Raw genomic sequence first — 10934 nt, 5'->3', positions numbered from 1 at the left:
TCCATTTTGATATCTGACAGACTCAACATTGGTGATTTCATTAAGTTTCATGCTGCCTATCAAAATCCTTGTAGATTCTTTCAAAGAAGCTCTGACTTGGCCCAATAGTATAAGACCCTGTTTGTACCTGGTACTCATTCAACGGCCTGAAGAGGAACTTGATTTCTCATGGTCTGTGAGGAAATCTAAAGAACTTTCAATGGCTATAACTAACTTCAAAACAATAACAACAACAAAGAAATTAAAAAAAAAAAAAACCTGGGAAAATCTTTTAAGATTAAATAATTTGAGGAAGATTACAGGTCAATAAGAAAAATGTTTCTGTTTTTATGTATGATTGAGTGTGAATTCTAATACTTGGGTCCTCCTTAGCAGAAAAGATAGTTCACATCTATAGATCATTATCCATTTCTGGCCCTATACATAAACGGGCAAGTATTCAACCCACAGGGAGCCAAGATGGCGAAGTAGAAAGACGCACATACACACAGCTCCAAACCCACAAACCACAGAACGGCTAGAGGGGACCAACCCAGGGCGAATTCTGTACCCAGAGACCACGGAATATTGGAGCGAGGGAGATTTCTGTTCCAGAGAGACCTCCAAACCTCTCGCGGGGGGTCCTTCGTGCTGTGGACTGGGCGCCGGGACGGGGAGCAGAGGGCAGCCCTGCCACGGCAGCGACACCATGAGGAAAAGATCCCAGCGGGCTACGGGGAGGGGATCTCCAGCGGCCACGCGGGTCCCTCCACCCACAGAGGAACCTGTAAACCTCTTGCAAAAGGTCCGTCGTGCTGCAGACGCGGAGCCCAGCCCGGACCTGCAGCGGCGGCCGCGGTTCTGAGAGGTACAGATCCGAGAAGGCTCCAGAGACGGGATCTCCAGAGGCGGCACAAGCCCCCCCACCAACAGGTGACTGACAGGGGTAGGTGAGAGAGTGTCTTTGGCAGGTTGAGAGGGGAGTGGGGTGCCCCCATGGCTCAGGCCACCCCAGGAGATAGAAGCGGAGAGGCAGATGCAGACAGGGGCTCCCCAAATGGGCGGGAGCATGGATCCATTGTGGAAGGTCTGTGCATAAACCCCCAGAGGGAACTGAGCCAGAAAGGTGGCCCTGCCCCTGACCACCTGAACTTAATTCTCACACTGAATAGCAGCCCTGCCCCCGCCAAAAACCCTAAGGCGGGAAGCAGCATTTGAATCTCAGTTCCCAAATGCTGGCTGGGAGGACCAGGAGGCGAGGTGGGTGTGAGGAGAATATTCAAAGATCAAGCCACTGGCTGGGGAGAATGCCAAGAAAAGGGAAAAGAAATAAAACTATTGAAGGGTACTTTCTCGGAGAAAAGACACTTCCTCCCTTCCTTTCTGATGGGGAGGAACAATGCTTGCCATCAGGCAAAGACACAGAAATCGAGGATTCTGTGTCCCAGCCCACCCAATGGGCTCAGGACATGAAAGAGCTCAAGAGGAATTTTGAAAATCAAGTTAGAGAGGTGGAGGAAAGACAGGGAAGAGAAATGAGAGGGATGAGGGAGAAGCATGAAAAAGCAGATCAGCTCCCTGCTAAAGGAGAACCAAAAAAATCTTGAAGAAATTGGCTCCTTGAGAACTAGCCTAACTCAGCTGGCAAGGGAGGTGCAAGGGGCCAATGAGGAGAAGAATGCTTTCAAAAGCAGAATTAACCAAATGGAAAAGGAGATTCAAAAGCTCACTGAAGGAAATAGATCTTTCAAAACTGGAATGGTACAGATGGACGCTAAGGACTTTATGAGAAAGACAGATATCACAGAACATAGCGTGCAGATTCGAAAAATGGAAGATAATGTGAAATATCTTATTGGAAAAACAACTGACCTGGAAAATAGAATCAGGAGAGACAATGTAAAAATTCTGGGACTACCTGAAAACCATGATCAAAAGAAGAGCCTAGACATCATCTTCCATGAAATTATCAAGGAAAACTGCCCTGAGATTCTAGAACCAGAGGGCAAAATAAATATTCAAGGAATCCGCAGAACACCGCATGAAAGAGATCCAAAAAGAGAAACTCCTAGGAGCATTGTGGCCAAATTCCAGAATTCCCAGGTGAAAGAGAAAATATTGCAAGCAGCTAGAAAGAAACAATTCAAGTATTGTGGAAATACAATCAGGATTACACAAGATCTAGCTCCCTCTACATTAAGGGATCGAAGGGCATGGAATAGGATATTTCAGAAGTCAAAGGAACTAGTACTAAAACCAAGAATCACCTACCCAGAAAAACTGAGTATAATACTTCAGGGGAAAAAAATGGTCTTTTAATGAAATAGAGGATTTTCAAATTTTCCTGATGAAAAGACCAGAGCTAGAAAGAAAATTTGACTTTCTAATACAAGAATGAAGAGAACCATGAAAAGGTGAACAGCAAAGAGAAGTCATAAGGGACTTACTAAAGTTGAACTGTTTACATTCCTACATGGAAAGACAATATTTGTAACTCTTGAAGCATTTCAGTATCTGGGTACTGGGTGGGAGTACACACACACACATGCACACACGCACACATACATAGAGACAGAGTGCACAGAGTGAATTGAAGAGGATGGGATCATATCTTAAAAAAAAATGAAATCAAGCAGTGAGAGAGAAATATTGGGAGGAGAAAGGGAGAAGTTATATGGGGCAAATTATCTCTCATAAAAGAGGCAAGCAAAAGACTTATTAGTGGTAGGATAAAGAGGGGAGGCAAGAGAAAAACATGAGGTCTACTCTCATCACATTCCACTAAAGGAAAGAATATAATGCACACTCATTTTGATAGGAAAACCTATCTCATAATACAGGAGAGTGGGGGACAGGGGCACAAGCAGGGTGGGGGGGAGGATGGAGGGGAGGGCATGGGGAGGAGAATGCAATCCGAAGTCGACACTCATGGGGAGGGAAAGGACCATAAGAGAATAGAAGTAATGGGGGACAGGATAGGATTGAGGGAAATATAGTTAGTCCTATACAACACAACTAGTATGGAAATCATTTGCAAAACTAAACAGATTTGGCCTATATTGAATTGCTTGTCTTCCAAGGGGAAGGGGTGGAGAGGGAGAGAGCTAAAGAAGTTGGAACTCAAAGTGTGAGGACCAAATGTAATGTTTTTACCACTGGGTAACAAGAAATACAGGTTAAGGGGTCAAGAAAGCTATCTGGCCCTACAGGACAAAAGAGAAGACGGAGACATGGACAGGGAGAGAGGATAGAGGAGAGAGCAGATTGGTCACAGGGGCAACTAGAATGCTTGGGTTTGGGTGGGGGAGGGGAGAAAAGGGGAGAAAATTTGCAACCCAAAATTTTGTGAAAATAAATGTTAAAAGTTAAAAAAAAAAAAAGTATTCAACCCACATAATTTTGTACTACTAAGTACTAATTATCAGACAAGTGATGTGTACGAACACGAGGATGGAAGCAGGTATACAAGGTAACCCCCATGGTCATGTCAGAAGAAGTTTTGGTGTTCCAGTGCCACTGAGTATGTGAATTCTAAACAAATTTTAGTGTGCCAGACACAAAAAGTAAAGAGACAAAAATGAAAGTTGAGCAGAAAAACCTATGAACTGGAGAAAAAGAAGAAAAGATGGAGATGTCACAGAAGTAGATTGAAACTAACATCAGGCTGACCTAGCAATTGTGGCATTTGCTATGAGATCCACAACAGCTTCTTTTCTTCTCTGTGCTTTCTAAGAGAATAATGACTTGAATTTTTTTTTTTTTTTTACCAAGAGTTTAAACCTTTTTTCTTTTTATTACCCATTCCTTCTCAGTCCAGCTCAAAATAGAATAGAAGAGGGTATAAAGAGGTGTCTGTCACTGTGGGTACTAACTTTCTTTGAATGTCCAGTTGCTATTTTTTTCTGTTAATTTATATTGCTAATAGAAATTAAAAGTGATTTTATCTAAGCCTATACATTTGTCATTGGAGGCAAAGAAGGAAAGTTAGCCCATAGCAGGACACATTTCCCTGCTTTCATTCTGGGTGAGTTTATTAGAGAAATAGATTAGTCTTTTTTCTGACAGTATTCCAAAGCACATTCAAAAAAATGCCTTTGAATTGTTGGGGAGAAGGGGAGAGAGAGAGGGTTAGGAAGAGGGAGAGGAAAAAGAAGAGGAAGAGGAGAGGGAGAGGAGTAGAAGAGAGGGAGGGGGGAGAAAGAGGAGGAAAAAGGTTTAGTCACGTTGTGTTTTTCTGTAAATACAATTGGGACACATTACTCATACTGTTTTACATACCTACATGCAACATTGCACCGTGTTGAGGCTCATCTTGGATTTTTTTCCTGTTTTTTTCTCTCATATTAAATATTTAAAAGTTTTATATTTTAAAATTTTGTTGCTTAAATTTTTCCCCTTGATAAGATTTTTCTCTCCCATGAAAGATCAATTGTAATTCACAAAATTTAAAATGAAAATAGCCTATGTTTGCTAAAGATGATTAATGCATTAAGGCTGTCGTTTGAATTAAATAATATTAAATGAATATTTGGTTAAGTTAATTGATATTATTTGCCTATTTCTTTGTTGCTTTTTAGTAATTTGTGAATTCCCATACAAATCTGATGATTCACCAATTTCTGATACGGTGGAAGTAGGATATGGCACATGGAAACAGTACTTATAAATCTGTCTCTAGATCCCCTTATGAAAATGAGTTGGTCAAAACAGAAAAATTTAAAAAAAAAACTTGCCAATAGAAAATAAAAATGAGAAGCATGCTCACTTTAGAAAGGGTTGACTCACTTGTAGGTAGGTGGTGTCAAGTCTAGATCTTCTATATCAAAAGGATATTGTAGTCTCAAGTTAGAAATCTTCTCAGAAGAAGACTATTATACCCCTGGGAAATAACCTTGGGAAGTACTGATTAGCCACGAAAGAGTTACTGCATTGACTTTTGCACAAGTTAGAAAATTGGAGGTAAATTTTTGGAAAGTCTTAACATACATTTTGGTAATATTTAGACTTGAACAACAACATAAACGTGGTCAGTATATGCCATTTCTTCTACAAATATACAACTTTAACTCAAATCATGGCACAGTCTATATGCCATATTTCTTGTTGTTTGGCTAGAGCCAAGTATACTTTGACTTGAACTTCTGTGTCATGAAAGTTGGAGAGGATACAGAATATCACAAACAGTATATCTAAGAGAAAATTTTAAAACCTGGTAGTTCAGTATGATTTCATCTCAGATGGGTCTGACTGAAATAAATGATAATCAGATGTGTAAACAAAGCAAAACAAAACAATACTACTTCATGATGATGGAGGTTTGATGCAAAAACAGTCGTGTATGGGGAGCATAATGATGGAATTTTATTCCATATTAAATTGTTGTGTGATGGGGAAGGCAACATTCCATTTTATGTAATAGTCCCAAAAAATTCCTATAAAATCAATATATCTAAATTACTTATCCACAAAAGAGAGAGTTGGACTTGTTGATGAACAAAAGATAGGTATAATGGAAAATTAGTTAAGTTAATAATCTGATCCTGATTAGAAGAAAAAGCTAAAAACAAGTTGTAGAATAAGTATCTGAGCCAAAGAAGAGATCTAAGTGAAGATGATACTAAAAACTATAACCTAACAATCTTGCCTAAGACTGATAAAAATTTTAAAAAAGACAGAACAGTTCAGAAGTGGGGGTGAAGGGCGTGCTGAATCCAGAGGCAAAACATTTCCTGTCAAGAATTTAAGGTATAGAAACTCACAGGTGATAACTTCTTACATGCCAGAGATACAGATGGAAATGCCTCAGCTCTCAATAAATTCAGCTTTTAAGATTGTAGTCCTATAGATCTGATGATAATGATTATCAGTTGATACCATGAAACAGCTCAAGACACAGAAAGTTAGAAAAGAGAGAAACACCCAACGTATAATTGGAAGAACTTTGTGATGTTTTAAGAGAAAAGTAGTCTACTTTAATCAGATGATAGTACCAAGGTTGCCTACATAATTAAATAGATAGATAGATATAGAAATATCTCTGTCTAGAAAGAGTGTGTATGGATACATTTTATATATATATATATATATGTCATGTAATTGCCTATGTTATGTGGTTAAATATTACTGAATTATTTGTATTGATTATTATTGATAATTAATGTTGCTAATTATTAATGCATTGTATGTACTGTAGTTTGGTGGGTCCATTGATATGTATACTTTGACCTGAGGCTCCAAGAAATTGTAGCATACACAATGGCTACACTGCTTGAAAACTGTTTGAGCAGATGGGCTAAACTATATTGAGGGTAACTGACAAGCCTCAAAACCATCAGGGAGTTAGTGGGACATCTACACCAAGTATATGAAAACTTCCCCCAATGAAATGAGTAGATTGAGAATAATTTGTTCAAGTGGTTACAAGGCAGCTGAATCAGGTTCTGTAAAGTGTTCTTACAGTTTGGTCAGATGTGGAAAACACCAAAGTCATCCACTACATTTTGGGCCATTGTTAGTCATCTTGACTTTTGTCTTGCTACAAAACATTAATGACTCTGGAAGAATGAGACTGAAGGCTTTGTTCTAGCCAGTCTCACTTAAATCCAATTCACAAGTTAAGACATCACTGTGAGGGTACGCAGCCAAGATGACAGAGTAGAAGCACAGAGTTACTAGAGCTCTCCTTCCAAGCCCCACCAAATACTTTAAAAAATGAACCTAAACAAATTTTAGAGCTATAGAACCCACAGAATGATAGAGTGAAGCAAATCTCCAGCCCAACACAGACTACAATGTAGATGGGAAACATCTCTTGCACCACACCAGGAGCAGAGCACAGTTCAGGATGGGCTGCTCAGGCACAGATGGAACTTGAGCAAGCCTAGGGGACTGAACCTCTGGCACCTGTGGCAGTTTTGAGACTTGATGACATCAAAATGTGGAGGGCAAATTGGAAGGTCAGTGGAAAAAACCTGGCAGACATGTGTGAGAGAGCAGAGTGGCTCTGCCCCCACCCCAGGGCAGCTGAGGTGGGGAGGAACCCATAGCAGTCGTGCCTGCAGTAGGGGCAGAGGCAGAAGCTGTTTCTGGAGCTTTAGGCCCACAGATTTTAGGGGAATACAGTGACCAATAATACATCCCTCCATCCCCACTGAAAACAGAGAACTACCTTGACAAAGAACTCAAAAGCCAAGTAAGTAGCTGGGGAAATGAGGAAAAAAGTGGAATAAAGAACCAGACTATCAAAATTTAACTTTGGTGACAAGAAAAACCAAAATATACAAACACAAGGAGAAAACAAAGTCAAAACTCTTGTCTCCAAAGCCTTCCAAGAAAAACATGAATTGATTTTAGGCCATGGGAGAGCTCAAAAAAGATTTTGAAAATCAAGTAAGAAAAGTAGAACAAAAATTGGGAAGACAAATGAAAGTGATTCAAGAAAATCATGGAAAAAGAGTCAAAAGCTTGCTAAAGAAACTCCAAAAAAGCTGAAGAAAATATCACCTTAAAATATGCTAACCCAAATGGCAAAAGAGATCCGAAAAGCCAATCAGGAGAAGAGTGCCTTGAAAAGCATAATTGGTCAAATGGAAAAGGAGGTCCAAAAGCTCATTGAAGAAAATAATTCATGAAAGATTAGAATGGAGCAGATGGAAGTTAATGACTTTACAAAAAAAAATCTATAAATTATAAAATGAAACAAAAGAAATGAAAAACATAGCAGAAAATTTGAAATATCTCATTGAGAAAGAACTGACCTGGAAAACAGATCTAGGAGAGACAATTTAAAAATTATTGAATTACCTGAAAGCCATGATCAGAAAAAAGAACCTAGACATAATCTTTCAAGAAATTATCAAGGAAAGCTGTCCTGATATTCTAGAACCAGAAGGCAAAACAGATATTGAAAATCCACCAATCACCTCCTGAAAGAGATCCCCAAAGGAAAACTACTAGGAATACTGCAGCCAAATTCCAGAGTTCTAAGGACAAGGAGAAAATTTTGTAAACCACCTGAAAGAAACAATTCTAGTATTGTGGAAACAGGGTCAGGATAACATAAGATCCAGCAGCTACTATATTAAGGGATCAAAGGGCTGGAAATATGATATTCCAGAGGTCCAAAGAGCTAGGAGTAAAACCAAGAATCACTTATGTAGAAAAACTGAGTATAATGCTTCAGGGGAAAATGGTCATTCAATGAAACAGGATTTTCAAGGAGTCTTGATGAGATGACCAGAACTGAATAGAAAGTTTGACTTTCAAACACCGGAATCAAGAGAAGCATGAAAAGGTAAACAGAAAAGAAAATCATAAGGGACTAAAGTAAAACATTCCTACATGGAAAGATGATATTTGTAATTCTCAAGACTTTTCTCAGTATTAGGGTATTTGGAGGGATTATATACATATACACAGAGGGCACAGGATGAGGTGAACATGAAGGGATGATATCTAAGAAAATTAAGGGATGAGGGGAATATATTGGAAGAAAAGAAAGGGAAAAATAGAATGGGGCAAATTATACTTCACATAAAAGAGGCAAAAGATTTTTTTCAATGGAGGGTATGAAGGAGAAGGTAAAAGAGAAAGAGTAAACCTTACTCTCACTGGATTTAGTTTAAGGAGGAAATAACATGTACATTCAATTGGGTATGGAAAACTATCTTGCAGTACAGGAAAAGGAGAGAAGGGGATAAACAGGGGTTAGTGGATGATAGATGGAAGGACAAGTGGGAGGAGGGAGTAATTAAAAGTAAATATTTTTGAGGAGGCACAAGTTCAAAAGAATAGAATAAATGGGGGCAGGAAAGGGTGGAGGGAAATATAGTTAGTCTTTCACATCATGACAGTTATGGAAGTATTTTGCATGACTACACATGTATAGTCTATATCAAATTGCATGCCTTCTCAGTGGGGATAAGTGGGGAAGCAGAAAGACAGAGAAGTTAGTACTCAAAATTTTAAAAATGAATGTTACAAATTGTTTTTACATGCAACTGGGAAGTAAGACATACAGGCAATGTGGTATAGAAATTTATCTTTCCCTATAAGAAAATAGAAAGAGGATGAGAGAAGGGAGAGGTGTGAGAGAAGAGAGGGCAGATTAGGGGAGGGGGTAATTGATCTCTTGGGGAGAGAGGAGGGAAGAGATAGGGAGAAAACTTGGAACTCAAAATCTTATGGAAGAAAATGTTGAAAACTAAAAATAAATTAATTTTAAAAAAGACATCACCCAGTGATGTCATCTATCCTCCTAGGAAAGAAAAGACAATACTTCTGCTATTGATCTACTTACATATATGCTTATGATTACTCAGGAATTATTATGTTCGATTACTCATATTGTTATAGCTAGATTTATATTGTTTTACAATTTCATAATTTTCTTGCATGGTGGCAAAAAAGAATGTGTTTTCACTTTTTGAGTAATTCCATTTTAGCACATACACCTTTTCTGTGTTAATTATCAATTCTGAGTTTTTCTTTTTCTTCTTTTACTCCAGCGCTTCTATAAGGTCAAAAATAGAACAAAGAAAGTTCTGATTCTCTGAGATACCTCCACTCCCAAAGCCCAAATCAGACTAATTAGCAGAAATAATGAAGTCTCACTGCCTCCTTTCATGAAACACAACAAAGTTCTACTAATAACGATGACTACCTAGTTGTTAAAAGTAGCAAGACTCTTTATTTTCTCCATAAAATAAGCATCCATGGGAAAGTGTTCATATTTCGAAGCTTTCCTTACCCTCAAATATGTGCTTCCCTCTCTAGAAACTGTATCTTCTCTCTTCCTAAGCTTATAATGAATACATGTTTTGACTAATTTGTTGTAGTCTAAATTCTAATAAAGTTTTATAAAGATGAGAAATTTATTATGGATATGTGTGTGCTATTTTAATGTGAATGTGAGATATATTCTGAGTATAATTTAAACATTTAGTCACTGGAGCAGCCTGTTAAATGGTGTCTTCAGCATTCTGTTAAGTGCATGTCATATGAATGTGATTGATATATTTATATATTTATTATAGAATATTCTCTGTTTTTGAGATAAACATTCTTGTTCTGCTGTATTTATATCACATTTTTTGTGATGTACATTTACAGTTATTGAATACTCTAAGTTTCTCAAAGCCAAGACCCCCTAATGTTTAGAAAGGACATTACTTGGATGTAGAGACAACTCTCAGAACACAAATTATTTTTTCTGACTTTCCGAGGAGGATAAGGAATCCTTATACTAGACTGTTCAAGCATTTTTCAAGGGAGCTAATTTTGGAAGTCTAGTGGCCTTGATTAATTTGCTCAAGAATTCATTTCTTTCTCACATTTTTTACAAGAATTTGAATCTCATTCCTTTTATTAAATAACCTTTCTTCCCAACCCCCTAGAACAGTTTAAGAATATGATAGGGAAAAAATGAAGTTACCCTAGCTGATAGAAACCTTTAAAACTTTCTATACTTCATAGGAATATTTATCTGGATTTTCATATTTTATACTAACAAATTGTATAACCATTAACAATGATATGTCCCTCCCTTAGGCTATGTTCAGGGTTTCAGACAAAGAAGGAAAAATAGCTCACAGGAGAAGAAATTCTCTCTGTCTCTGTCTGTCTGTCTGTCTCTGTCTCTGTCTCCATCTCTGTCTCTCTCTGTCTCTCTATTGTCAGTGAATGAATTAGAGAGCATCTGCTATTTGGGTAATTTTCTGAGTATATTCCATAGCATACTTGGTAGCCTGATTTTTAATTCAGAGGGCGATAATAATGAAACAGCAGCGGGCAAAGAGTGAGAATTGGTCTTGATCAAATCCCTGAGAATCATTGTTCCTCTTTTATCATGCAGCTACACTTTATGTTGTTTTGTTCTTATTTTAATCTAACAGATATGAAAGAAATGTCTTAATAAATAAATACTTAATATATTGCTTGATATTGGCACCCTCACA

General features: G+C 38.0%; 1 long non-coding RNA gene across 1 annotated transcript; it reads left to right on the top strand.

Moving 5' to 3' along the window:
• The first annotated feature begins 4426 nt into the window (after positions 1 to 4426).
• LOC140534277 (uncharacterized) lies at positions 4427 to 9854 on the top strand. The gene is made up of 2 exons (XR_011977232.1): positions 4427 to 8272; positions 9486 to 9854. It is a non-coding gene; the product is annotated as an uncharacterized lncRNA (long non-coding RNA).
• Positions 9855 to 10934: the final 1080 nt, after the last annotated feature.

This window comes from Notamacropus eugenii, chromosome 1 (genome assembly GCF_028372415.1).
Source record: "Notamacropus eugenii isolate mMacEug1 chromosome 1, mMacEug1.pri_v2, whole genome shotgun sequence".
In the NCBI taxonomy this organism is placed as follows: domain Eukaryota; kingdom Metazoa; phylum Chordata; class Mammalia; order Diprotodontia; family Macropodidae; genus Notamacropus; species Notamacropus eugenii.
The sequence above is the reverse complement of the archived record's forward strand: the minus strand, read 5'-3'. Positions and strand labels throughout refer to the sequence as shown.